The 27,984-nt window shown below is 39.2% G+C and overlaps 1 long non-coding RNA gene across 2 annotated transcripts; it reads right to left on the bottom strand.

Moving 5' to 3' along the window:
- Positions 1-24: 24 nt before the first annotated feature.
- On the bottom strand, positions 25-27,971 carry LOC139037068 (uncharacterized). 2 transcript variants are annotated; one of them, XR_011489860.1, is made up of 3 exons: positions 27,837-27,971; positions 1,556-1,631; positions 25-1,426 (listed from the first exon to the last, which is right to left on the bottom strand). It is a non-coding gene; the product is annotated as an uncharacterized lncRNA (long non-coding RNA). The 2 variants fall into 2 exon arrangements; XR_011489861.1 differs by lacking the exons at positions 25-1,426; positions 1,556-1,631 and adding exons at positions 12,256-12,429; positions 12,629-12,735.
- Between the last annotated feature and the right edge of the window lie 13 nt (positions 27,972-27,984).

The following is a 27,984-nucleotide window of genomic DNA, read 5'->3' on the forward strand; positions in this document are numbered from 1 at the left end:
ATTCGGAAGCCTGTAAAGCCGATACATTATCAAAGAATTTTATTGGTAGTAACTAAAACTCATCAGCTTGCTTTTATGAAAAAGTACAGATGACAAGATGGTCCTCACATTTGTACAAGTATATATAGTAAGTATTGGCCACAGAAAAGAAAAAAATGTCAGTTGCAGACCTGGAAATTTCATGGGAATATATTGCTTATGTGTTGCCAAGCCTGGCTATACAAAGATTATTAGCCTTTCAATGTTGGATGCTCCCAAGTGCCTGGCATGTAGTAGACAGTCTAGAAATGAATTATAGAGGAAAAGTTAAATGAGGTTTGGAATATGGAGAAAATAAATTTTAAAGAAAACAAATCAGCTTACAAAGAATGTTCTTCACCTATATTCTCTTTACCAGTGAGAAAAAAAAACCAACTTCAACAGAGGAGGTGAAAATTATAAAAAGCAAAAAAATTAAAATGGAAACAAAAAATGTTTGCCAAGGGGAAACACACTCCAGATAAAAATAAACAAAATTCTCTTTGCATTTATGTACTCCTAATTTTTCCACTGGGTACATTTGCACAGTTGGAATTAGGGGGAAAAAAAAATCAAATTTCCACTAGCACATTTGTCAGAAGAGGAAAAAGGGGAAAAGCACCATAGGTCAAGTTTCATAGAGAGAATGCCAAATGTCTTTGTGTCCAGTTATTCATGGTTTCAGATAATTGTACAGAAAATATCAAATTTGCATAGTGTGATTATTGCTGATTATTTATCTAGCAGTCAAAATGTTTCAGTGGTTCCTAGGATGACAGATTGACAAGTCCTTAAAACTCATTCATTTTATGAAATTTGCATGTAATTAGGCAATAATGAAGGGATGTTTGTGGACAGAGGATTATACTACAATATGCTGGAAGCAATTCAAATGCTTGACAAAGTGTTAACATTATCTTCAGATTCAACCAAGCCTTAAATGCTTGGCTCAAAATCATGAAATGTATGAATTGGGAAAGAAGATTTAGAAAATTATCAATGGTGTGAAATGCATTTTTTTTTCACTTTTTAAAACAGATTCACTCACTAGAATTAACTGTATTGGGGACTACTGCCACATTCTAATTAGTCAGTCATGGTCTAGGATTTGAAGAGCAAAGGTGGGGGAAAGCCAGCTTGAGGAGGTGAAAAAGGTATAGTCCAGAGTGTCCCCAATCTTGTGGGTGAGCCACACGCTGGCCCCTCTCAAGGCATGTGACCTCAGACAGGTTACACCTGACCCTCAGTACCTGTAGCTCCTGTACTATATAGATTTGAGATGATAATCTATTTCTTTGTCTGAAAAATACATGTTTTCCATGCATTTATAATCATTTTTAAAAACATGGATGCTTCTTGCCATTGAGGTTTTCATTTAAGGTAATAACTGCATTTCCTTTGTCCAATCCTGGAAAAAAAAAAAAAGAAAAAAGTTGCATATTTCAATTCACAGCATCTTTGAATTAAAGAAATTTAGTATTTATAAAGTGAAAAGCACAAAGCCTGATATTAAAAGTGCATCCTTAAAAAATGATACCTATTATTCCGTGGTCTTCTTCCTGCTGAAATCCTGTGCCATTGCTTCTCCAGAGTTGAGATGGACATTATCAAATCTGCATTTGAAAGTTACAGATTGTATCTGATCTTCATACAGAAACGTCTTTTCAAGCAATTGATGTATATTATGTAAAATGACTTCTTTCAAAACCAGACTACCTGAAATATTGGGTTATTATAGTAATTTAAATCGATGAAAATCTTAACAAAGGTTCATGGAGAGTTATAAGAGGAATAAAAGTTATTTCTTTTTACTGACTGATGGATCCATAGTTTATAACTTGATCAAAGAAGATATGTGATTTTACTAAGGACTTTCAGTGTTGGGTGGTGGGGATGAAAGAAAAGGATCACACTTTGAAACTCAAAAAATAGTAAATGGCATCTCTATGCAAATTTTTCAGTTCAGTTCAGTCACTCAGTCATGTACAACTCTTTATGACCCCATGGACTGCAGCACGCCAGGCCTCCCTGTCCATCACCAACTCCTGGAGTTTACCCAAACTCATGTCCATTGAGTCAGTGATGCCATCCAACCATTTCATCCTCTGTCGTCCCCTTCTCCTCTGGCCTTCAATCTTTCCCAGCATCAGGGTCTTTTCAAATGAGTCAGTTCTTCACATCAGGTGGCCAAAGTTTTGGAGTTTCAGCTTAAATATCAGTCCTTCCAATGAACACCCAGGACTGATCTCCTTTAGGATGGACTGGTTGGATCTCCTTGCAGTCCAAAGGGCTCTCAAGAATCTTCTCCAACACCACAGTTCAAATATTCCAACTTTCACTTCCACACATGACCGCTGGAAAAACCATAGCCTTGACTAGATGGACCTTTGTTGGCAAAGTAATGTCTCTGCTTTTCTATATGTTGTCTAGGTTGGTCATAACTTTCCTGCCAAGGAGTAAGCATCTTTTAATTTCATGACTGCAGTCACTATCTGCAGTGATTTTGGAGCCCAAAAAATAAAGTTAGCCACTCTTTCTACTGTTTCCCCATCTATTTTCCATGAGGTGATGGGACTGGATGCCATGATCTTAGTTTTCTGAATCAAATTGTAGAAGGCCTTGAATGCCATTCCAGAAGTTACTGCCCATGGTCAGTGGTCAGTGAGAGTCTTCATGTGTTTTCCATCAGGAAACTCACCTGCTCATCCACATAGGCCAAGTGATTTCAAATTTTAAGAACACCTCAAAATCCATCCATTGATACAGCTTTACATCTCTTTCCATAACTCATTACAGGTAAATTCTAAGCATTGTATTTCAATACTGAAATCTTATCAAAATACTAAACAGATTGTTGTTGTTTAGTCACTCAGTTGTGTCCGACTCTTTTCCAACCCCATGAACTGTAGCCTCCCAGGATCCTCTGTCCATGGAATTTCCCAGGCAATAATACTGGAATGGGTTGCCATTTCCTACTCCAGGGGTTCTTCTCAACTGAGTGATCAAACCCACATCTCCTGCATTGGCAGGAGGATTCTCTACTACTAAGTCACCTCTTTTCTGGAGAAGGAAATGGCAAACCACTCCAGTATTCTTGCCTAGAAAATCCCATGGACAGAAGAGCCTGGTGGGCTACAGTCCAAGGGGTCACAAAGAGCTGGACACAACTGAGCTACTTCACCTCACTTCACCAAGAAAGCCCACTAAACAATCTAGGAAATATCTATCTTAACCAGAGACTGTAAGGTCCTTTCATTGAGAAGGTTAAATTCAAGGTTAATTAGTCACGGTAAACTAGTAATTATAAAAGAGAGCCCCCACAGTCCTAGTATCATCTGTCAACATGAAAATTCCTAAGTGGGTTGTTGGCAAGGCTTTTCTCCACATAGACTCTTAAGACCCCACCATACACAAACTCTCTGAATCCTTGTCAGATCCAAGCAATCAGTCATAAACGAAGGAAAGAGAAAAAGCTGGAGGATGGGATAGGACATATTTTCAAAGTTGAGGTCCAATAAGAAAATACAGCATTGCCAACCACATTTCAAGAACTAGAATCTGGTCATACCTAGTGAGCATGCAAAACTAATCTCTAGATGTGTGCTTAGCAGGACAAAGACATAGAGGTCAAAGAATACAGCTCAGTTTCCATCACAGTCAAGTCTGTGTATTCTAACAGCTGACCTGGTCTGATCATTCTGTCCATTGATTTCTAAGTCTTTGAAGCAAACTTCCTGATGAGAATCATCTAATTGGTCTCTCTAACTACTTGTGAGCTTAGTGGTCCAGAAAGTAAATAATAATCATGAGAACTAGAAACAGTTATATGACAACAAACTGAACAACCTAGAAGAAATGGGCACATTTCTACACTTCTAGAAGCATACAAACTTCCAAGATTGTACCAGGAAGAAATAGACAACCTAAAAAGACTGATAACTAGTAGTGAAACTGAATTTGTATTTAAAAACAAAACTTCCAGCAAACAAAAGTCCTGGACCAGATGGCTTCACAGGGGAATTCTACCAAATATATTAAAAAGGGTTGAACTATTCCAATAAAATTATGAGAATGGAACACTCCCAAATTCATCCTGTGAAGCTACCATTACCTGATACTAAAACCAGACAAAGACAGTACAAATATATGTGTGTGTACACAAAATGTAAGTATGCACACAGGAATCTGGTCTGCTGATATGTTCTTTTGTTTGTTATGTTTATTATTAAGGCTGCTCCATTGGTAACAGGAAAAAAGATGGAGAGGGCAAGAGGAGCAGGAGGAATGGGAAGAAATACTGGGAGTGAAAACAAACATTTGTTGTGTATCTACTATACATCATTCACTCTGCTAAAACTTTTATCACTCTTGCACTAAATTCTCACAGTAGTTGGATGCTGGTTCCCACCATTCTACAGAGGAGAAAACCGAGCCTGTGTTCAACCAATCTCTCAGAGTTTAATAGCGCATCTGAGATCTTCAAAACCAGATTTGTCCAGTGCTAACATCTGAAATCTTAACCAGGCTTCCCTGGTAGGTCAGATGTTAAAGAACCCGTCTGCAATGCAGGAGACCTGGGTTGAATCCCTGCTCGGGAAGATCCCCTGGAGAAGGGCATGGCAACCCACTCCAGTATTCTTGCCTGGCAAATCCCATGGGGGAGAGGAGCCTGGCGGGCTACAGTCCATGAGATTGCAAAGACTTGGACACAACTGAGCGCACACACACTCAGGAGGTCTTAACTGCTGTTCATGTCAGGTTCCCTGATTATGTACAATTTTTATAGTAAGAAAATATGTTTACTAAATCATATTCACTTGCAAATCATATACATCGAATGCAAAGTACACAAATACCTTATGTAATGACAAATACAATGAAAGTCTTGTTTTGAAAGGTTGTAGATTGAACCCTATGAAACTGACTTTATTCTGAGTCAAAAATGGTCAAATATGGGCGATTTCATATGGCTCAACTTACTTCTCACTTCAGAGTTAAGGTAGAGCTTGGCTCTGGGCTTGGATTCCATGCAGGTAGGTCCATGCTGTGAAAGTGCCTCCAAGGTACACACAGAGGCCTGCCCAGCCTGGAGATCCTGATCAACCCCAACAAGGACAAAGATTTCCATTTACGAGGCTGCAGCCAAGGAGGGTCTTCAAAAGTATTTACATATTCTTTGCCAGTGATGTGTTTCATATTTGGGTACAAAATATAAATAGGCTGAAAAATATTTATTTGTTAGTTTAGGGAATTTAGAACCTGGGTAAAATGCCAAGTTTAACAGCCCCAGAGACTAAAACGCTTTATGTATTCACCTGCCTACAAATGGAGCTTGGGACCAGCAGTGCTGGCCTCCTCCAGGACTCCTGCCTTTCCAGTGGGTTGAACAATGGATGGAAAGAACTGTTCTTTACCATAAAGAAGTTCACTGATCTTGGGGTGATCTGGTTCATGACCTCTGGTCTGAGACGCAAGGATTAGTGCCAGTTCTAATGGTCACCAGTCTGAAATTCCCATTATCTGTCACAGGACAGTCTGCAGAGGGTCATCTCCAAGTACTAAGTGGCCCAGAAACTACTAACCAGCAGAGTAAATCAACTATACATATACTGGTCAGTAGTTTCTGGACCACTTAGCATTTGGAGATGACCATCTATAGACCATAGAAACTAACACAACATCCTAAAGCAATGGTACTTTAATAAAAATGAATTTAAAATGAAAAAGAAAAGGAAAAAAAGAAAGAAACTTCTAAGCAGCAGAAATTATTGACTAAAGAAACTATTAGCAAGCATTCACAGTGGGAACTCACTGAGAAAGGTCTGTCAGAAAGCTCAGGACCTGGAGCCAATTCATGGACACAATCCCCTCATGATGCTCTGGATCCTGTCATCCTTACTTGTACCCTCTCACAGATGGAGGTGCATCCAGGGTGGACAGTTGGGTGTTTAATGCAGATCTTGGGGACAAGGACACAGGCAAAGGTCACTGCTCGGTCCTATCTTATGAAGCCTCGGGAAGAATGGGAAACACCTCTTAACCGAACCAGAGCCTAGGAGAGCTGAACATTGCAGACAATTCCCAGAGTTGCCTGTCACCCCATCTGTGACTCAGGAACAGTGGACCTTCCAAGAACCTTACCAAAGCAGATTGTTCTCCCAGCCTCCTGGAGGGAAAACATGAAGTTTGACATTATCAAAAGGCATATCATGGGCTTACCTGGTGGCTCTGTGGTAAAGAATGTGTCTGTCAATGCAGGAGACATGGGCTTGAACCCTGAGTCAGGAAGATACCTTGGAGGAGGAAATGGCAACCCACTCCAGAATTCTTGCCTTGGAAACCCCATGGACAGAGGAACCTGGTGGGCTGCAGCCCATGGGGTCGCAAAGAGTCGGACACACTGAGCATCTTAACAACAGTTCAACGCAATCTCTTACAGCAAACCCAGGAAACTAACATATCCTGGAAGGATCCATTCTTTCAACTGCTTTTTGGAGATCAACCTGCTTCAATAATTCCATACCAAACAAGAGAATATCTAGTGCAGTTTATGGTACGATTTGGAACATGTTTTCAATACAGAGGAATCATGTCCGACTAATTCATTCAACAAATATTTAGCTGTTCAACAAATATTTATTGAATGTGTTCTCCGTGCCAGGCCCTGTCATAAGTTCTGGAGATGAATCCTGTCCCTCCGGGATCTTACGTTCTAATCTTAGTAGAGCTCTTTGATGAGGGCAGGAGGTGTTTATAAATAAGCAAATAAATAAGAGACAGTTGGTGGTCCTGATGCAGTCAGATTGAAAAGTAGCCTGCAGAAATTCCAGGCAAGATAAATGTTCAAAATGGAAGTGATCTGGTGTCAGAGTAAAGCATGGCTATGGATAAATGACCAGCTCAGAAAAGGGGATCAAAGAATAGAAATGAATGAGAAACTGTGAACTAGAACTACTCAAAGAATAATTCTGCAACCCAGATTATTTTTTGAAACAATTTGGAAAGTTGCTGCTGCTACTCAGCTGCTCCAAGTAGCATAATGCTAAATTAATAACCAGAAACCCAGGAAGGAGTCGAAAAGTAGCCAATGAACTTTGACCGAAACAAGAAAAAGGGAGACATTCTAGAGAGAAAAAGAATCAGCTGAATTCTGCTCCCAGTGACTATCTATCAGTTTTCGTTCCTTCAGACCATCTGGACATGATTCTAAGTCTGTAGTCTGAAGTTCACTCCCATTCAGCCCACCCTTCACCTCTTGGAAATAATTCCAGAATTTAGGACATGCTTAGGAAAGTAATGGGAAACAAAAACAGAAAACAGAACCAAACCATCGAAGAACTCTTGTACTCCTGCTAGCACAAATGGATTAACTTTTCCTCGTCATAGCCAGGAAATGTTCATTGAATAAACTGTGCAAGGACATGGAGGCTTGCCCTATGAGGACAGAGTAAGTAGAGAATATTCTATTTAAATATAAAGCATATCATCTGGGTTGGTGAAGACTATACACATTTAAGGGAGGTGGATGATCATTACTGATATTCCTATGAAATCTTAGAATTAAAATGCTCCCTTTACATTTAACTGAGAGTGTGTTCTGTGTATACATACATATATAGAAGACTTTCAGTGTGTGTATATAGGCTGATGGTTAATTGAAAAACACACAGAGCAAATAGAAGAGGAGCTGCTTCATCAGGCTGATAGTACCTTTAAGGAACTTGCTGGCACAGAGGTGATATAGTCTGACCACAGAAAATGACAGTGTTAGTCGCTCAGTTGCATCTGACTCCTTGAGACTCCATGGACTGTAGCCCACCAGGTTCCTCTATCCATGTGATTCTCCAGGAAAGAATAGTGGAGTGGGTAGCTATTCCCTTCTCCAGGGGATCTTCCTGACTCAGGGATCAAACCCAGGTCTCCTACATGGCAGGCAAATTCTTTTGTCTAAGCCACAAGGGAAACGCAACCACAGAAAAAGACTCAAAACTGAGCTTCAGAAAGTTATTTGCATAAATTATTGTTTGCTTGGGTGGGAAAAATGAAGTTTGCTGGGAAAGGGGCAGGAAAGAGATGTTGTTGTAACCATAGCAACATTTGTTGATAGACATTGTGAATTTCACTCAAAGAAACACAGTTAAAGAGATGCATATTCTGACTTACATAGAATCTCTTCTTTTCCCTACAAATATTTCAAACTTGAAAATTTGTCTTAAAAGATAACATTTTCATATGAGTTAGAAATGTTATAAGGCTAAAAGTGTAGAGGGAACATCTCTCTTGTGTATCTGTCCCCAGTTGCAACATGTGTACAGATATGCATGTACACACACTTATATCCTCCCCACAAAACCACAACACAGTCTGCAGGCCTTGCATCTTGCTATTTTCCCTTGAAGGTTGTTCTGTATATGTGCACAAAGAATTCCCTCGCTCTTTTGTAAAACTGTATAATATTCCATTCTATAGACACAGAACAATGCATTCAATAAGACCGTAGTGATGAATACTAGGTTATGCCTAACTTTTACTACAAATAATGCTGCAACAAATAAATGATCTTATGTGAGGAAACCTGTAGTGTAAAATTTTACTAAGAGAAAATTTGCAGAGTCAAAACATATGTACATTTGTGATTGTAGTAAATAGTAGATAAATGGTCCCAGATTGCCTGCCAGTACAGTATATTTATACCAATGAAATAGATAGCATTTCTTATGTTTCCATTTTACCATCCCCTCTAACACTAAATCCTGACAGAGCCTTGCAACTGGGCTCTGGATATTTGACCACATCATTAGCATCTCCTGTGAACTCGTGATGGGGCATGTCGTTTCCCTTGACCTTATTTGAGAAGACTTTCAACAGAGAGCCAGCTTGTGTGTGGTGCTTGAGAAAAGTTATTTGATGTTGATAAGAATGATAAATGGCATTTTAATTTACCAAAAGAACAAATCAAGTTTCAGAAATCTAGATTCTCACTTAAAATAATACTTCATAACAACAGTTTCTCTGGCTATCCTTTTCCAGGGCAGCTAATATAAATACTTTCCATACATCAGTTTTGTTTAAATAGTATTCAGTTGGCATTAGTTATGTATTTTTATAACCCTCTGTTTGCACTGGTTCCTGAGTAAGGAAAGCAGATTTGCATTTGATAAAATATTTCATCCTCTATTTCCTCTGTGCTTTCTGATACACAAAATGCATTAATAAAACGCAAATTGCCTGTTAAAAATAAGAATGGCTAGGGTGCCCCCAAAGTGATGTATCACTATCATATGGGTAGTCAGCACATCCCATGCTGTTATTCTGGCAGCCACAGACACCAAGATAATCTCACATGAGATGGTTTCTGACATATAGAGCAATTCACAGGAGCCTCCAAGTGAAATTTTACATCAGATCCTAATAACACATAGAATTGTGACAATGGTTTATTTGAGATCTCATGACTCAAGGCTGGGCTGCAGAGAAGGCAGTTATGCATTCAGCGCTTTCTTTCTGAAAGCTCGCCTTGTCAGAGTCAACGCTGGGCAAATGATCAGCGTGCATATAACTTCATAGAACAAACAGCATGTCAGAATTGAGACAAATCTAAAGTGAGAGCACTTACATGTGGGGAAATAAAACACGGGTATCTAATGTAAACAACCACCGGAAAAAAACAAAATCAAAATGAATGAACTTAGTTTAGAATTTTTAGCCATCACTCAGTCCAGGACATAAGCAGTCAGATCTCCTGCCACGGTAGGGCCGGTTGGTAGAGATTTCTTTCTATGACTCCTTCAAAGAGTGAAAACTGAATGAGAGAGATAAGCTAAATAGGACTCAGAATATCCGTGACTGAAGCAGAGCAGAAGAGAGAGGTCAGGAAAGGTATAGATAGGAGAGAAGTCACGATGGGGAAGAAGCAAAAAGAGATAGGAAATGCAGTGCTCGGGAAGAAAAAGGGAAAGATGCCAAGGAAATACCCTAGGCTAGAGGATAGAAGGGAGAACATAGAAGAAGTAGGAGTTTACGTTTTAAAAGGTTTTTTTATAAAAGGGAAGCAGTCTATACGTACCTGCACATAAATTAAATCATAAATTCCATAGAATTACAAGACGAGAAGATTCAAGAGATTTAAAGAAGAGAACTGAAGCTTTGTAGACCCATTAGCTTAAAAAACACCTTCATAACTGTTCTTTTTTCCCCTCAATTAGATGAAATTGGAGGGCTTCAGTGATTGCCCAGTGGTTAGTACATCACCTTCCAATGCAGGTGGTCTGGGTTTGATCCCTGGTGGGAGAGCTAAGATCCCACATGCCTCGCAACCAAAGAAACAGAACAAAGTAATTAGCCTCCAGCAAATAAAAATAAATGGAAAAAAAAAAAAAACTTAAAAAAAAAAAAAAAAGAAACAGAACATAAAACAGGAGCAAACTTGTAACAAATTCAATAAAGACTTTTAAAATGGTCCACATCGAAACAAATCCTAAAATTTTTTTTTTAATTTTTAAATTTTTAAAATTTTTAAAAGTATATAGGGCACAAACACACAGTGCAAGCTGAATGAAGACATTTCCAAACCCACGGGAGAACCAAGGCAAGACACCAGGCAGACTGAAGCGTCTGGGGCTGGTCACAGCAGGGAGACAGTCCCACAACCAGGCCTTAGGGCAAGCTGGTAGCAGCGTCACCTGAATCACACAAGAGAATTTAGGACCTCCAGAGAGAAAGCCGTGGCTGTCAAATTCAGCCCAGCAGAAGGCAGAAGAGGACCAATGGCCCAAGGCAGCATCTTCCCTGCCTCTGATCTCTTCCCAGCTCTTTCCTCTGGAGGAAGCAAGTGGAACCAAACGGCCAGGGAACCATGAGTACAAACCCATAAGCGTTGCTTCCCCGAGGTGAAAAGCAGGGTAGGGAAGTAGAGAGGGACTGCACAGCCTCATGGCCATCTCCTTGCACCAGGGATAATAAACTTTTGGAGAAATATGTTGAAAGTCAAAGTTACTTGTCCTGGAATCGTTTGCATTGTTTACAGAAGGAGTCAAACTCCCTAAGAGCAGCTTAGACAGTGGAGATGTCTGCATTCACCCTTTGTCCCAGGAGACCCCCTATGTAATAGGATTGCTTCTTTGATCCCATTGTTCACAGTAAGCCAAGAAGAGGACAGTGACGGTACCAACTCCCTACCTGTCAAAGAGTTCTTGGTTCTGTTCTGCTCTGTGAGTCTACCTTCAAGCCGTTGTGTAAATTTGGTCAATATTTCCCCACATGGAGAGAGAGAGAGAGAATGGGGATTAGTAGACACAAATCTATTAGGCTTCCCTGGCGGCTCAGTGGTAAAGAATCTGCCTGAAATGCAGCAGATGCAGGTTCAATCCCGGGTTTGGGAGAAAGAAATGGCAACCCACTCCTGTATTCTTGCCTGGGGAATCCCACGAACAGAGGAGCCTGGTGGGCCTCAGTCCATGAAAGCCTTAAGAGTTGGACACGATTGAGCACGCACACAATTGCAGGTATATGCTTTGAAATGCTAACCTTACAAACTCAAACTTAACAAATAACAACCAAAAGGGGCTGACCTTCAAGAAAGGATAAGGAAAGGTAAAACTCATCCATTTGAATGATGATCAGAGGAGGGAGCAACTCAGAGGGGTTTGTGGTGCCAGGTCAGGTTCTATGGAGAAAGTAAGACTTGGGTTGAAAGAGTGAAGCTATTGATTCTGGATGCCCTCACAGCCTTACAGTTAGTAAATGAGCTATTAATAGGAAATTCTGCTAGTCCCTGACCCTCAGTTTTCCATGAGTGTCATCTTATCATATCTCCAATTTTATCTCTTCTAGAATCTAGCAGTGCTTGACACACAGTAGTCTTTTAACAAAGAACTTTTGTATGAATTCTTCTCAGCTTCTCTTCACTAAGACACCTGTGTAAGTCAAATATCACTTCATTACCGAATTAATTCCTTAGAGGGAAAGCATTAGAACTAGCAAAAAACTGAGAGTATAGACATTATTTTTTAAAAAAATCTAAAGTACAGTTGGTTTGCAATGTTGTGTTAGTTTCAAGTGTACAGCGAAGTGATTAGTTATACATACACACACTCACACACATATAGGTTTGCTTTTTGTATTCTTTTTTGTTGCAGGTTAATATAAGATATTAAATATAGTTCCCCATACCATATAGTAGATCCTGACAATAGGAAATAAAACCACAAGAATGACTTGATTAGGTTGGAATTTTATTTAAATAAAAGTTAATATTAAATTCTGAGTACTTAAGTAGTTTTGTTTGAATGTTCTGTCAGTTTTTTCAGTTATTTCCTTTTATTTTTTAGGGGAAAAGGCTACACCTCACCTTCACAGACAAGGATTCCAGATGCTGAATCCTCCAGAGCTGAACAGGATGTCCTGAAGGTACTTAAATAACAAAGAAGAAAATAGGAGTCAGAGAAACCAAAGGTTTTGGGGAGCAAGTGTGACCTGATTTTGATAGGGGGATTAGGAAGGATTGGGATAATTAGAAAGCATTTTGGAAAGACTATCCAGCAAGAGGAGGTCTGCAAAGAAGCTTGTGGGAGGGAGTGAAGGCTGAGGCTGAGGGCAGGGAGTCCCATACGTGACTGCACAATTCGGGAATTTTCCTCATGAACTCATGACACGATTTGTCACATGACTCCAGAATTCTGCTAGGTAATGCATCTTCATCTGCTTTTCCCTGTATGTCTGTTGAATAAATGAACAAATATATAAATGGTCATTGCCTACTTCAAATTAGTCATTGTAAGGTGGCCTGTATATATTTGATACACAATGTACAATATATGTAAATACATATTTGAGTATAAATATTTTACTAAATATTATATTTATAGTGTGTTATAATATTTATATCATTTATAACATAAATATTTATTTGTGTATAGCAACCCACTCCAGTACTCTTGCCTGGAAAATCCCATGGACGGAGAAGCCTGGTTGGCTATAGTCCACAGGGTCGCTAAGAGTCGGGCACGACTGAGCGACTTCACTTTCACTTTTCACTTTCATGCGCTGGAGAAGGAAATGTCAACCCACTCCAGTGTTCTTGCCTGGAGAATCCCAGGGGCGGGGGAGCCTGGTGGGCTGCTGTGTATGGAATCGCACAGAGTCGGACACGACTGAAATGACTTAGCAGCAGCAGCATTTGTGTATAGATATATATATATTTATATATGCTACATATCAAATATAAAATATATATCAAATATGTATCAATTTGGGCTTTCCTGGTGGCTCAGACAGTAAAGAATCTGCCTACAATGTGGGAGCCCTGGGTTCAATCCCTGGCTTGAGGAGATCTCCTGTAGGAAGGCACAGCAATCCACTCCAGTATTCTTCTGGAGAATCCCCATGAGCTGAGAAGCCTGGTGGGCTACAGTCCATGGGGTCACAAAGAGTTTACAATGTATCAATTCAGTTGTAAGGTAATCTGTATATGTTTGATATTTAATATAAAATATTTGTATATAATATATATTAAATGTATATCAAATATACATAAATTCAGTTACAGGATACATATATATTCGATACATGCATACATGTCAAAATAGATATATGTTCTAAATATACAACTGTTGCATTATGCATTCTAAAATCCTTCAGATATTCTCAGCCATAAGTCATGTCTTTCAGCTTTTGAGGATAGATTGGAAATTTGTAAAATGTTCGAGTCATTCATAATCAAATGTAATAAAGAGCAGGTAAGCTGGATAATCTATATTTAGATCATTAAAAGGCAGCACTAATAAAATGAGACAGGGCTCCTCGTGTGGGTCGAACATGACAGAATGTGTGACGTTAAAAATGCTCCTCAGGGGGAGGGGCCAAGAAAGACCAGGAGGAGCTGCCTGGCCTCAGTTGTAAAATCTTGACCATGATGGTGACCCCTCCCATCTGACAGTCTCTTAATTATGGAGACTTCCCTTGTTTCGACTACTTTGCATTTAAAACTCACTTAATCAAAACAGCAAACACAAAATCTGGACCAGAAAAATATGTTCCAATTGAATTCTACTTAGAAGATACAATGGAGGGACTCTTTTAAATACCTACTTTTGGATGTGCAAAATAAATCTGCAAGTTAAATAGTTGGGTTCCTCACCTACATATTAGATATTTTCAGCTGAAAGAACTTCCAATATAAAGTTTTCCATCCTCCCCTTACAGTTCGTACTATTTTAAGGTCTGTGGTAATTCATTCTTGTGTGGTTAAATGTCATTCTCATTGGAAGGTGTCTATGTTTTTAATTTCACCTTCTTTCCTGGACGTGGGACTAGGGTATTAAAAAACAATGACTACTTTGTTCAAGTATTTTTTAAATTTATTTTTCAGCCATTTAAAAAATACAATATTTTTTGTTAATGTCTGTTTGAGACAGGCGGTTGCATATGAGTCTGTTATTTTTCCATTTTTCTGTGAATTTGGAGGATTTGACAATTATAAATAAAATTATTAGATATAATGCATTAAAATACATTTAAAACTCTTGCAAAAGGAGCATGGACAACTTTTGCAAAAAGGAGAAAAATGTACTAATGAATCTTTTCATCATGACTGATACTTTAGGAAGTCAATTATAAGACCTATCCACAGAAAAAAAGATAAATATACAACCTATCTGTTATGTTGATTCATCTGGTCACAAAATTCTCAACCATTTATTTGCAGGTACAAATAAAACTAAATCTGGTCCATGTGAAGAATAAACAGAAAGGTTTTAATCCATATTTCTGGGTTCTTTTCCCCCTTGAAGATCCACCTATGTAAATTAATGCTGCTTGAATAAAACAATATCCAAATTCACCAAATAATACAAACATCTCTTAGATATTAAGAAGCTGCATTCAGAAGGCAGTTGAACCTGTCTGGATCCTTTCATGAGAAAACTGATTTCCTTATTTACCCGTGCCAATATTTTTTTGAGTCATTTGTCATTTACATAACACTGAGCAACCAGTACTGGGAATGTCCAAAACAACAAAAAAGCCTCTATAACAATTTTTGACACAGGGGACTTCATGGAGAAGCCCATATATTCATCAGCGGCAGATTCATGGCACTTTCTGTTTAGATGGCCATTTCCTTGTGGAGTCATGATGTTTTATTTGGCTAGTAACTACTTCAGGAACAGGAGAGCAGTTGTATTCATGAAGCCAACTATTGGAAGGAATTTCCTTGCTTATTTTTTTCCTCTGTGTGTGTGTGTTTGTGCTTGTACATGTGTGTGTTTTTCTTCAGGATCTTGGGTGCAAAAGCCACCTTATTTATACTTGAGAAATTTGAAAACATGTCAGTTACCTAGCTTATGTTTATGATTCTTCTGTAGTCATTTCTCACACATTGTTTTACTTTAAACTCAACAGATATATTTTAAACTCTTTGATTAACTGTTCTTACTGCATCAAATTTGTATTAATATTGCTATTTTTAGCCTAAGCCCTTTTTCAAAGACAAAAATGGAAAGTGGGAAAAAGGAAATCTAATCATCACTAACAACACAATTGTTTTAATGAAGTCTCATTTCCTAAGAAGCACTAGGTTATAGTCAGTCTTAAGAGAGAACTGTGGTGTTGGAAAAGATTCTTGAGAGTCCCTTGGACTGCAAGGAGATCAAACCAGTCAATCCTAAAGGAAATCAATCCTGAAGGAAATCAATCCTGAATATTTATTGGAAAGACTAATGCTGAAGCTGAAGCTCCAATAATCTGGCCACCTGATGTGAAGAGCCGACTCACTGGAAAGGACCCTGATGCTGGGAAATATTGAAGGCAGGAGGTGAAAGGGGATGACAGAGGATGAGATGGTTGGATGGCATCACCGACTTAATGGATGTGAATTTGAGCAAGCTCCAGGAGATGGTGACAGACTGGGAAGCTTGGCATGCTGCAGTCCATGGGGTCACAAAGAGTCAGACAGGACTGAGTGGCCGAACAACAACAACAAAGAACTATCTGTTTTCACATTCAGTATCCTTTTTTTTGGTCACCTCAGCAGTCATAATATGAAGTTGATGTTTTATTGATAGTCTGCCTTTAATAGGTCTATCTTGCAAACAAACATTACATTCTGGCCTTTGAAATCACTTTTTCTTTTACTGACTTTTACACTCTTATCTCTGAAGCTATATTTAATTAAATCTATAGAAGAGAAAATGATTGTAATAAAAGTGAACAATTTGCTTTTTTTTTTTATATTTGATTCATTTTTATCCTCTCTTTCAAGAGAGAGGCAATATTTGGAATAGTCAGGCATATAAACCATCTCATGATTTGGGTCTCTTTTAAGTGCACGGACAGATTAGCATGATTTGATTTATTTTGACAAGGGATGGTAAAATTTTTTTTAAGAACAACAGTCTGCCGGGAGTGTTTTAAGAGTCTTCAGTGCTACCGGTAGAATAAACCGTGTCAGTTATTTCTTGGGACTGAAAGATGACCTTCAATCCTTTTTTTTTTCTTGTTTATCCTGATGTTTTTGAATAATCCTTAAGATAATTGAGAGGTTATTAACATTGCTATATAAATACAGTACACAAGAGTCACATTCAAATTGAAAAGCTGATTTGAAAGAATCACAAGGCAAAAAGTGACCTTGGTTTTCCTTCAATCCAAGTCACAGAGCATTTAAACTCTGCCAGAATAGTTTAACCTCATTCCTGAAGACTCTAATGCTGGGAAAGTTTGAGGGCAGAAGGGGGTGGCAGAGGATGAGATGGCTGCATGGCATCATTCGCCCAATGGACATGAGTTTGAGTAAACTCTGGAAGATAGTGAAGCACAGGGAAGCCTGACGTGCTGCAGTCCCTGAGGTCACAAAGAGTCAGACATGACTTAGCGACTGAACAACAACAACAAAAAATCGCTAGGAAATAAAATTATTCAGTTTTCAAAAAAAAAAAAAACCTACTTGAATGTGCCGTACCTTTCCTCAAAGAGACAAGATGTCCAAGTGAAACTTTAATTCATAAGTTGAATATTCCTCAGTGACAATCTCATTTATAACATTCTGAGGTCTGTGTAGACAGCTGGATACGGCAGTTACACACCTGGCTTGCTGGGGTTCAGTTCTCTGAGTAAATGCCCTTTTCATCACTAAGGTCAAAGTCATGCAGTATTTTCAGGTCTGATGTGTTATTCTCAGTTGTGTCTGACTCGTTGCTAGCCCATGGACTGTAGCCCACCAGGATCCTCTGTCCATGGGATTTCCCAGGCAAGAATACTGGAGTGGGTTGCCATTTCCTCCTCCAGGGGATCTTTCCGACCCAGAGACCAAACCCACATCTCCTGTGTCTCCTGCATTGCAGGCAGTTTATTTACCCACTGAGCCACTTGGGAAGCCCTTCCAGGACTGATAGACTTATGAACACTGGACAGTGGTAGGGAAATAAAAAGACAGATCATTCATGAGTTATCCGCATGAATTACCAACCCATAAAGGGTGCCATTCACTTGAAAATCTATCTTTTTTACTTTGAGATACAATCATCATATTATCATGGGCAGCGATGGGGCTCTTGCATTTTTCACAGGAAAAATCACAGACTAGGACTCCCTGGTGGTCCAGTGGTTAAGTCTTCTTCTTCCAATGCAGGGAGTGCAGATTCGATGCCTCTCAGGGGACTAAGATCCCACATGCCTCGTGGCTAGAACACCAAAACTAAACAAAACATTCAGAAGCATTATTGTGACAAATTCAATAAACTTTTAAAAAACCATCCACTTCAAACAAATAAAATATAAAAATTAAAAAAAGAAAAAGCAAAGATTGAAAGCTGAGGCAAATGACGACATACCATTGAGTCCAATATTTTAAAACCTGTATTGTACCTGTCAAATTAGTTGGCATGGTCACTAAATACAATTTCCTATAGGAAGTGACTATGAATTATGATACCAAAAATCCATACTGATTCTTCAGAATCATTCAAGGTCTGTACTGTCCCCTCTCAAAAATATTAGAAATACTTTGTATCTTGCATATTGCATGTGTGCTTAGTTGTATTTGACACTTTGTGATCCCATGGACTGTAGCTGGCCAGGCTCTTCTGTCCAAGGGATTTTCCAGGCAAGAATACTGGAGTGGGTTGCCATTTCCTTCTCCAGGAAAAGTACTTTAGTAATAATTAAAGCTATGCAGCAAATAACCATATGAGAAGTTCAGTTCAGTTCAGACTGTCAGTCGTGTCTGACTCTTTGCGACCCCATGGAGTATAGCACGCCAGGCATCCCTGTCCATCACCAACTCCCGGAGCCTACCTAAACTCATATACATTGAGTCAGTGATGCCATCCAACCATCTCATCCTCTGTCATCCCCTTCTCCTCCCACCTTCAGTCTTTCCCAGCATCAGGGTCTTTTCAAATGAGTCAGCTCTTCGCATCAGGTGGCCAAAGTATTGGAGTTTCAGCTTCAACATCAGTCCTTCCAATGAACACTCAGGACTGATCTCCTTTAGGATGGACTGGTTGGATCTCCTTGCAGTCCAAGGGACTCTCAAGAGTCTTCTCCAACACCACAGTTCAAAAACATCAATTCTTTGGCACTCAGCTTTCTTTATAGTCCAACTCTCACATCCATACATGACCACTGGAGAAACCATAGCCTTGACTAGACAGACCTATGTTGGCAAAGTAATGTCTCTGCTTTTTAATATGCTGTCTAGGTTGCTCATAGCTTTCCTTCCAAGGAGTAAGTGTCTTCTAATTTCATGACTGCAGTCACGATCTGCAGTGATTTTGGAGCCCAAAAAAAAGTCAGCCACTGTTTCCCCTTCTATTTGCCATGAAGTAATTGGACCAGATGCCATGATCTTAGTTTTCTGAATGTTGAGCTTTAAGCCAACTTTTCACTCTCCTCTTTCACTTTCATCAAGAGGATGAAAAGTTACTCAATATCATATGTTATTAGAGAGTTGCAAATTAAAACACTAATGAGATACCATTATATTCATCACAGTGGCTAAAATCTACTGACAACTTCAAATACTGACAGAATTGAAGCAATGGGAACTCTCATTCATCATGGTGGGAATTCAAAATGGTAAGAAGCCCCTTTGGAAGACAGTTTGGCTGTTTCTTATGAAAATAATCATGTGTTTACCATGTAATCCAGGAATGTGCTCATTGCAATCCACCCAAAGGAACTGAAAACTCTGTGCACAAAAAAACCTGCACACATATCTATAGCAGCTTTATTCATACATGAAGCAACCAAGATGTCCTTCAGTAGGTGAATGGATAAACGTATACCCATGCCATAGGATATTAATTAGTGCTAAAAAGAAATGAGCTGTGAAGCCGCAAAAAGAAATGGAAGAACCACAAAAGCCAATCTAAAAAACCTACATCCTGTATGAGTCCAACTGCGTGACATTCTGGAAAAGGTGAAAGTATGGAAATAGTAAATAGATCAGTGGTAGCCAAGGGGAGAGGGGGAGGGAGCGATGAATGGGGGGCACAGTGAAACTATTTTACGGCAATGAAACTGTTCTGTATGATACTATAATGGTGGCCACATGTCATTACACATTTATCAAAACCTGTAGATCAGTATAACACAAAAAATAAGCCCTAATGCCTCTACAGATTTTAACTAGTAATAAATAGTGTATTAATACTGGCTCATCAATTGTAACAACTGTGTCATACCAATGCAAAATGATAATAATGGATGCTGAGGTAAGATAGAAGGTTATAGGAACTCTGTTCCTTCTGCTCATTTTTCCTGTAATCATGGAACTGCTCTGAAATAATGAAGCTTATTCATTAAAACTGGTAAAGTACATATTGAAGAAAATGAAAAAAATATTGCAAAAATCTTATCTTTGAACCAGTTATTTACAAGACAAAAATTGTCTAATGCATTTTTCTTACTGGATCTGAGTTGAAGGATTTTCTGAACAGGCACTCAGGGGGCACAGTGGTAAAGAATCTACCCACCAATGCAAGAGAAACAAGAGATGCAGTTTCAATCCCTGGATTGGGAAGATCCCTGGAGGAGGAAATGGCAGCCCACTCCGTATACTTGCCTGGAGAATCCCATGGACAGAGGAATCTGGTGGGCCACAGGCTACAGGGTTGCAAAGAGTCAGACACGACTGAGCAACTAAATACGCACTTCACAAATAGAGTCGACTGAAAAGAATGACTCGGCATCTCCTCAACGATAGATTTCTGGAAAGATTGGCCAACCCAGCTTCTCAAGAGATTCAGTCTTCCCCATGAACTGCGTTATTTCCTGGCCAACAAAAATAATTAGTTCTACATTACTAAAGCTTAACGTTTCAGTGGTGAACATTCCAATCTAAGGTGGTGAAGAAATTACTAAATAAGTAATAGTGTTAGGATGCATAGGTTCATTACTCATTTTTAAAATATAAGTTCTACCCATTAAACATTCTTTATAAAAATAAAGGAAGATGGAAAATTATATAAAACTTGAGAAATGGGGGTTCCTTCCACCTTGATAACTGCACAGACTATCCAGAGATTATATGCATTGGGGAACATTGATACAATTTTAATCCATTGAGGTCTGACCTTCTAATGAGGGGCAAAAACAAACCATTAGAAACTTTGAGCTGTGTTATAAGCATTTTTGTGTCAAATGTTTTCACATACCTATTGAAAACATTTCAGAGCAATAATTTTCTGGGCATGGCAGTTGCTGAAGTGGCAGGAAGTCATCTGATTTTCTACACTCACCAGAAAAATTCAAAGATTTCTGGCAAAAGATTGCAACTAATTCTTACTAAAGGAGTTAACCAAAACAAGTAAATTTTAGAAAAGAGTGAGAGTACAGGGATTCATTGTGAGCATTCGTTTGCTTATTTCATTGTTTTATTCATTTCACAAATATGTAGTGAAAGTGTTCCTCACTCAGTCATGTCTGACTCTTTGAGACCCTATGGACTGTAGCCTGCCAGGCTCCTCTGTCCACGGGATTACCCAGCCAAGAATACTGGAGTGGGTAAGCCATTCCCTTCCCAGGGGATCTTACTAACCCAGGCATTGAACCTGTGTCTCCTAATTGAAGGCAGATTCTTTACCATCTGAGCTACCAGGGAAGCCTAGTAGTAGGTGCCAGGTACTGTTCTAGAAAATTGCTAGACATTTGTGAAGAAATACGAATCTGCATTTTTGATCTTGATTCTAGTTCCTGAAGTTTTGTGCTAGAGTAGTTTAGGGTGGAATTAAACCCAGTATGTATACTTTAGCCACCTGATTCAAAGACCCAACTCATTGGAAAAGACCTGGCTGCTTGGAAAGATTGAAAGCAAAAGGAGAAGTGGGCAGTAGAGGATGAGATGGTTAGAAATCATCACTGATTCAATGGGTATGAGTTTGAGTGAACTCCTGGGGATAATGGTGGACAGGGGAGCCTGGCAAGCTGCAGTTCATGGGGTTGCAAAGAGTCAGACACGACTGAGCAACTGAACAGCAAATATGTATATATACACATATATATGTATTTAGACTTGATAAACAAGATCTAATTTTTAAGATATCCCTGCCTTTTGAGAAAATCCAACATAGAGTCTTCTGTGAAAGTCTAAGAACAAAAGGAAGAAAAAAGAAACTAAAAATTTTTTAAAAGAAAAAGACTAAATCAGGATTCAATCAACTCGAGGAATTATGAATGTGCAAGAAACTTTATTTTTAAATATTTGTAACACTGGAAATGCATTCATCTAAGGAGGGCCTAGTCTATGTTAGGCATTGTACTAGGTCTCAAGAATAAAATAGTGAGCAAAAGATACATAGTCTCAACCCCTGAGGAGCTGGCAGTCTACAATGGAAACAGGAGCTCATCTCATGAAAACACCCATCTATCATTAGAAACTGCAAAGCGTGTTATTAAAGATGTCAAGGGAGCCGCTGAGGAAAGACTTTCCTGCAGAAATGACATTTGGACTCAATGCAGGAGACCTGGGTTGGATCTCTGGGTCAGGAAGCTCTCCTGGAGAAGGGAATGACAACCCACTCCAGTATTCTTGTCTGGAGAATCCCATGCTTCATGAGGAGCCTGGCAGGCTACAGTCCAGGGGGTTACAGAGGGTTGGACACCACTGAGCAACTAAAACTCACTTTCTCAGAAGAAGAGAAGTTGACACATTTTTAAAAGGCTTTCTGTTTCCATATTTTTGGTTGTACTGGATCTTCATTGCTGCAAGCAGGGGCCACTCTCTAGTTGTGGTGCACTAGCTTCTTATTGCAATGTCTTTTCTTGGTGGACTCCCCTGGTGGTCCAGTGGTGAGGAGTCCCCTGCCAGTGCAGGGGACATAGGTTCAATCCCTGGTCCGGGAAGATTCCACATGCCACAGGGTTGCATGCACCACTAACTAAGCCCATGCACCACAACTACCAAGCCCCAGCTTAGAGCCCAGGCTCCACAAGAAGAAGAATTAAATGTTACAACATTTTAAGCAAAAGGAACCCTGACATAAAGTAACATATATTCCAGCAGAAGTGTAACTGGAGGGAATCCCCTGGATGCTCTGATGGTTAGGACTCTGAACTCTCACTGCCAAGGGCCTGGGTTCAATCCCAGGTTGGGGAACTAAGATCCCACAGCCTACATGATGTGGAAAAAAAAAAGTGAAAAAAAGTGCAAGTGGAGTGCTAAAGTGAATGAGAGGAATGGGTGCAAAAAGTAAAGCTTGTATTCAGGATACATCTTGAAAATGATGATATTTAATAGCTATGTAGCATGGACATGTATGAATAAGCTGTCTTCTACATAAGATTTCATTTTTTTATTTTCCTATTACATGGAAAGTAATGAACATTTCTGTTGACCTTTCACCCATGGATATGACATTTACCTTGCTATTGCTAAGTCGCTTCAGTCATGTCCAATTCTTTGAAGCTTTATAGACTGTAGCCCGCCAGTATCCTCTGTCAATTGCATTTTCCAGGGAAGAATATTGGAGTGGGTTGCCATTTCCTTCTCCAGGGACTGTTTCTGACCCAGGGATAGAACCGAGGTCTCTTACATCTGTATTCTCAGTCACTTCAATCATGCCCAACTGTGTGAGCCTATGGATTGTAGCCTGCCAGGTCCCTCTGTCCGTGGGATTCTCAAAGGCAAGAATACTGGAGTGGGTTGCCATGCCCTCCTTCCCGGGATCTTCCCAACCCAGGGGTTGAACCCACGGCATCTCCTGGGCCTTCTGCATTGCAGGCAGATTCTTTACCACTGAGCCAACCTGGAAGCCCTGTGCATTGGCAGGCATGTTCTTTACCACCAGTGCCACCTGGGGCTTTTTCCTTGGTGATATCTAATTTTCTTACAAGAGGCTCACAATTCTAGATTGATAGCAAAGAAATGTTGGTTGTCAGAACAAGCCATCTTATCAAGGCATCTGCTTGCTGTTTGGGTGACAGTAGCAGAATTGTCACTTTATTGATACTTAACAATTGAAATTTTAGTTCCAAAAAAGGTACAATGTGCACACAACAATCTTTTGGATACATATACTCGCACATAAAGAAAAATGGGAGATTACAGCTTGAGAAAGGGGCTGATCATTCCGGGTGGTTTTTGCTAGCATAAGGAAACTGATTCTGTCCCTATGGTGCCCTTCAAAGAGTTGGAGCAGAGAGCAGAATAGGAAATGAAGTGAGTTCAGTGACCCTCGCTGGCCTGAACCACAGGAGCCAGTAAACACAGGATTTCCACTCTATTCATAGCCTGCTTTGTGGTGGCCTTTTGCTATCTTTGTACAAGCGAGACTTTCCCCCTAAAAAAATAATAAATATATTGATATGGACACATACAATGGCTTTCTTGTATACCACCACATTATTCTGAATTACTGCCACAAGGATTGAGGAGCAGTGTAGTTTTAAAAACAAATTTGAAATAGAGTGCAGGCAAGTCATGTGATTTGGAGGAGGGGGAGGTTATTAGTAATAAGACTGCACTTTCTTCACCTAGCTCTCCTTGAAGAATGATATAAAATGCAGCTTTCACCCAAGCCTATAATTTTCAGTGTAATGGAACTGCTCCTTTGTCACATATCAGAAACAGTGCTCAAGGAAAGAGATTATGAGCGCAGCCATATCATGATGTCGTACAAGAGAGGCTAGCCCTTGTCACCTGGATTGGTTTTCATATCAGCCTGGAAACTTCTTTACCAATACTGATAAAAGGTTTAAATGACATTTGTGTCCTTCCCTAAAATGATATGTGTATGAACATATTATACACTGGACTATAAGCGTAGAAAATCACATCTAAGTACCGAAGTGCCAATGATCAAGCATCATATCCTTGTAAAGATTGTTTTGCTTTGTTTTTCTATAACCAGAGATTTCTAGATCTTCAAAAAGAACTCCCAGGTTTTGGAGCTATTGCTCCTTAGGCAGAAATACATGCGTAGTTTTATTCTGTTTTACTAGTATTAGACATGAGATTGACTTTCAAAAACTTTCCTTAGAGATGAAGAAAGAGCTCAAATTAAATTAACACATGCAGATTAAAGAAAGGGAAGGGCTGAAGACCCAGCCATTACAAAACATTTGAGTAAATGAGCATGCAGTGTTCGACTTTTTAAAAATTTTTACATTTTTAATTTCATCTTCAAAAATGTAGTTCAAAGACTCAAGACTTAGCACCAAGAAAATACTTCAAATAGAGCCTAGGATTCCTGATTTTGGCCATGACAGAGTAGCAAATATTGAAATAACCTCTCTTTATAAGCAACCCTAACACTGGACAAAGTTTTTTAAACAACCATTTTCAGAAGTGATGCTTTCAAACCGTGGTGCTGGAGAAGACTCTTGAGAGTCCCTTGGACTGTGAGATCAAACCAGTCAATCTTAAAGGAAATCAACCCTGAATATTTATTGGAAGAATTGATGCTGAAACTGAAGCTCCAGTACTTTGGGCACCTTATGTGAAGAGCTGACTTATTGGAAAAGACCCTGCTGCTGGGAAAGACTGAAGGCAGAGGAGAAGGGGACGACAGAGGATGGCATCACCAACTCAATGGACACGAATTTGAACAAACCCCAGAAGAGAGTGAAGAACAGAAGAGCCTGACTTGCTGAAGTTCATGGGGTCTCAAAGAGTTGGACCTGACTTAGTGACTAAACAGCAAAATGACAGCTTCTTACAAAATAAGATGTATTTTTATCATACAGTCCAACAGTAACACTCTTTGATATTTACCCAAATGAAGATAGAGCTAAACCATGCCTGGATACTTGACACCTGGAAATTGTGAGATAATAAATGAGTGTTTTTTGAAGCCACTGCATTTGTGGAAACTTACTGTACTGTGAGAGAAAAACTAATAGGAAGTCAGACCTAAAGATTACTGAAAGGTGCTATTTATATAAAGTTCTGGATCAGGCAACATGGATTATGGGGTAAGGTTAAGAACACTGGATTCCTCTGCTAGGGAAATGAATTGACTGGGAAGAGGCCTGAGGGAACTTTTCAGGGTGATGGAGATATTGAAACAGTACACTTAAGATCTATATGTTTCACAGTCTGTAAATACATCTCAAAAGTCAGACTTGTATTTCTATGCACCTCACTTCAACAATGCCCCTGCTCTCTGGTATTCCATTAATGCAGGCTCATCTGAAGCCCTCCGGCCTACCTCACCCAAATCATTTCTAGTCATTCATGTGAGTACAGGTTGGCGGGTTTACCAAATCAATTTTCACATCAAGATTATTTTTAATCTAAGACAAAATGTAGGTAGTGAGCTGTCTTTTGAGACATCTGGAAATTTATGATTTACAAACCATGTAAGGGACGTCCCTAGTGGTGCAGCAGATAAGACTCTGAGCTCCCAATGCAGGGGGCCCAGGTTTGATCCCTGGTCAGGGAACTAGATCCCACATGCCACAACTAAGACTCAGCACAGTCAAATAAATAAATATTAAAAAATAAAAACCACACAAAAGATGAGTTGTGTGACCCCAAAACATATTTTACAATCTTATACCAAAGCCAGTAAACTGTGGCCATGAAGATGAAAGTGACCTGTTTATAGCGATGTCATGTACACATGATAAGTAAATATCACGTGGGATAGTATATCTTGAAACACATTTTCCTGTAAGATGACTACTTCAAATATTGGTTTAAAATAAGCATCTGAAATGTTTAGGATCCCTCTAGCCTTTGCATGCTGTGAACTTCTAGAGAGGATTATGGCTGGCAGGAATAAAATCCTCTCTTATAACCCTATTGTCATTGTTGTTGTTCAGTTGCTAAGTCATGTCTGACTCCACGACTCTCGTGGACTATAGCCCTCCAGGCTCCTCTCACCATGGAATTTCTCAGGCGGGAATGGAAGTGGTTGCCATTTCCTCCTCCAGGGGATCTTCCCAACCCAAGGATGGAACCCGCGTCTGCTGTGTCTCCTGTAGGGCGGGTGGATCCTTACTGCTGAGCCACCTTGGGAAGCCCCTATCAATTATCATCGTAATAGTGATTATTCTGTCTCCCACACTTCCTAATGGTGTGAATTGGACAAATTATCTAGTCTTTAGATCACACCTTCCATCCCTAAGACAGGTGTAACAATAATACACATTTCAGTGTTGTCTTGAAAATTAAATTAAACGAGATAAAAATATAGGCACAGTAGGGTCCATAGCAGGCACTTTGTAATAAGAGTTCTTTTCTTTCTTCTGTCTCTTCCTCTCCTCCCCACCTCTACACCATTTCTGTACTCATATGTAAATGTTCAAAATTATCAATTATTTGGATTCAAATTTGATGTACATTTCATTCTTAACTATTAAATGAAATGCTAGAAAAAAAAAAGAACATTCTTTTCTTGGGGGTCCAGTAACTAATTTCTAACAGTTAATTCTTTACATAAATGAGGAGGATTTCTCTTTTTCTCTGTTGAGAAGTCTTATTTATTTTTTGACGTTATAGGTGATATTCACATATGGCAGGACTTTGCTATAGTAGTTTGACCTGTGGAAAGTCACATTAAATTCCTTGACACAGAATTCTTATGTATAAGATCTATTATTTTGATAAGGACAAGTCTCATATCGGACAACATAATACTCAAGAAGGAATCCTGAGAGTAAATGCTTCGGAAGGGAATCAACGCAGCTGTAATTCTGCAGAATAGCTGGTCAGAGTAGGAGTTCTTGAAAACAATGGGGTTATTTAAATTCCACCTTGAAAACTGAGTGACAGTTTGCCCTGGGAACTATTGTGTTTCAAATTCTGTCTCAGGACAGGCCCTGCCTTCCCACAGGCCACTGAAAAGGCTTTTATTTTGTCATCCTCTTCTAAAAGCTCATTCAAAACCTTCCCAACAAACCAGGATTTTCTGCCATCAAAAACAAAAGCTATTTTTTTTAAGAAAAGAAAATATTACCTCCTTCAAATTAAGCTTCATGACACTGAGAATTCTAATAAATTCTTGGCAGATTTCGGAGACTACACAATTTGAAAACTTAAAAGATTTATCTTGTATCTAATGGTTTTCATTTCCTTTTCTTTGCCTTTTGTACTGTCCAGTTATTCTACAGAACAACCAGATAATACTGTAAGAATAAGCACAGCTGTTTAATAAAATCAAGCACCTCAGAGTGAAACTTGACAGAGAATCTATGTCTAAGTACCACCCACTTAAATTGAATTTTCTAAATAATCATAAAATTTTTAGAATAATTACATTTTGGAAGGTACTCTCAGAAATTACCTCCCTAACAAACCTCTAATTGTTTAGAAAGAGTATTGTATATTATATAAACGTAAATACACACACACACAAAGTCTGTAAGGCGCTACTTACTATTTTCATTAAAAACTGTTTCCATATTCAAGATGTACAACTTCTGAGAACCAGGACCAGCTCTAAAATTAACATTAAGAACTTAAGAATGATTGTATTTTGCAAATCAACCCAAAAATACTCTTTCCCAAAGTCACCTCCAAGAAGA

This window comes from Odocoileus virginianus, chromosome 2 (assembly GCF_023699985.2).
Source record: "Odocoileus virginianus isolate 20LAN1187 ecotype Illinois chromosome 2, Ovbor_1.2, whole genome shotgun sequence".
NCBI classification, from domain to species: Eukaryota; Metazoa; Chordata; class Mammalia; order Artiodactyla; family Cervidae; genus Odocoileus; species Odocoileus virginianus.